The following is a 2,146-nucleotide window of genomic DNA, read 5'->3' as shown; positions in this document are numbered from 1 at the left end:
AAACTATAACGGGAACTAAATCAAATGAACATTAATGATGTTCAGGATACCTTTCCCTGCAAGTTCTGGATTGTTTTTAGAAAGCATTCCCTGGCCTCTCTCAAGCCATCCCCTCCCTGCAAGTGCACAGCACAGTGAACTCCAGAGCAGTAGTTCAGCGTGGTCTGCAGAGCTCTGTGGGTCCCCTTGCAGGAGCCGTGGGAGCAAGAAGCATTTCCTGTTCTCTTTTCATGGTTGTGGCCGTTTTCAGTTCAAAAGCAATGGCAGACCAAGCTGCTCATATTCAAAGTGGCTCAGCATTATGCTGCCACCCCGTGCTGCCAGGGATTGTACTCCTATTCGTATATGTGTAATGAAAGGAAAAATGTTTTTTGTTGTTGTTGTTGTTGAGGGGTGCAATGAACTTTATTGATGGTATTCAAAAGAGTAGGGCTCCCTTAGCCCCCTCCTGCTATTCTGGGGGTCTGGGATGGAAACTGTGAGGGAGATGCTCAGTGTCAAGGGTTAGTTAGGACAGGGACTGCTCAGCAGCTGAGGGCCTCTCTCTTGCTGTGTCCTTGCTGGGATGGGTGGTCCAGGGCGGGCTTCTTACTCCTTGGAGGCCATGAGGTCCACCACTCTGTTGCTGTAGCCGAATTCATTGTCATACCAGGAAACGAGCTTTACAAAGTTGTCACTGAGAGCAATGCCAGCCCCAGCATCGAAGGTGGAAGAGTGGGAGTCACTGTTAAAGTCACAGGAGACAACCTGGTCCTCAGTGTAGCCCAGGATGCCCTTTAGTGGGCCCTCGGATGCCTGCTTCACCACCTTCTTGATGTCGTCATACTTGGCAGCTTTCTCCAGGCAGCATGTCAGATCGACGACAGACACATTGGGGGTAGGAACGCGGAAGGCCATGCCCATGAGCTTCCTGTTCAGCTCTGGGATGACTTTGCCTACAGCCTTGGCAGTGCCAGTGGAAGCAGGGATGATGTTCTGGGCAGCGCCACGGCCATTTTGACACAGCTTCCCAGAGGGGCCATTCTCCGTCTTCTGAGTGGCCATGATGGCATGGACTGTGGTCATGAGTCCTTCCACGATGCCAAAGTTGTCATGGATGACCTTGGCCACGGGGGCTAAGCAGTTGGTGGTGCAGGAAGCGTTGCTGACAATCTTGAGGGAATTGTCATTCTTGTCATGGTTCACACCTATCACAAACATGGGGGCATCGGCAGAAGGGGCGGAGATGATGGCCTTCAAGTGGGCCCCAGCCTTCTCCATGGTGGTGAAGACACCGGTCGACTCCACAACATACTCGGTGCCGGCATCCCCCCATTTGATGTTGGCGGGATCTTGCTCCTGGAAGATGGTGACGGCCTTCTTGTTGATGACAAGCTTCCCATTCTCAGCCTTAACTGTGCCTTTGAACTTGCCATGGGTGGAGTCATACTGGAACATGTAGACCATGTAGTTGAGGTCGATGAAAGGGTCATGATGGCAACAACGTCCACTTTGCCAGAAGTGAAGGCAGCCCTGGTAACCAGGCGTCCAATACGGGCCAAATCCGTTCACTCCGACCTTCACCATCGTGTCTCTGGAAGGAGGCTGGCACTGCACGAAAAGAAGCGGCTGTCTCTAGAAGAGGGAGGAGCAGAGAGCCAGGAAAAATATTTTAAGACAATTTTTGATGTCTCTTGTGTAAACATCTTTACACCATTCTGGAATACAATGTATCATATTTCAGTATGAAGGGAAGGAAGCCGGTGGGAAGCCTGTTTGCCTGCACATCCCAGTGCAGTGGTTCTCAAGGAAAAGCTCTGTGTGGATGAAGGATGCGCTTAGCCAGACGCCCCATACATGGGATGCTTTCGCTCATATCGGCTGACAAACAGTGCTTATTCAGAGTTGAGAAGCTGGCAGACGCCTCAAAAGTAAAGGGATCTTTCATGAAAATTTTAGAGAAAAGAAAAGGTAGTATCGCAAGTGTTAATTTTTAAACTCCAACTAAAAGCTAGAAATTTAGGAAACTTGAATGAACTGTGAGCTTGATAGTGCCCCAACGGCTGAGTGCCCTTATTAATTGTTGTTACTTAAAAATGTGGTACAATGAAACAGCGTTTGAAAGATTTGTGTCAGTGAACTAATAACTAGTGCATGGTAATGAAAG

General features: G+C 49.4%; 1 pseudogene; it reads right to left on the bottom strand.

Moving 5' to 3' along the window:
* Window positions 1-445: 445 nt before the first annotated feature.
* Window positions 446-1,597, bottom strand: LOC142852838 (glyceraldehyde-3-phosphate dehydrogenase pseudogene; annotated as a pseudogene).
* Between the last annotated feature and the right edge of the window lie 549 nt (window positions 1,598-2,146).

The sequence above is a fragment of the Microtus pennsylvanicus genome, chromosome 6 (genome assembly GCF_037038515.1).
Source record: "Microtus pennsylvanicus isolate mMicPen1 chromosome 6, mMicPen1.hap1, whole genome shotgun sequence".
Taxonomy (NCBI): domain Eukaryota; kingdom Metazoa; phylum Chordata; class Mammalia; order Rodentia; family Cricetidae; genus Microtus; species Microtus pennsylvanicus.
The sequence above is the reverse complement of the archived record's forward strand: the minus strand, read 5'-3'. Positions and strand labels throughout refer to the sequence as shown.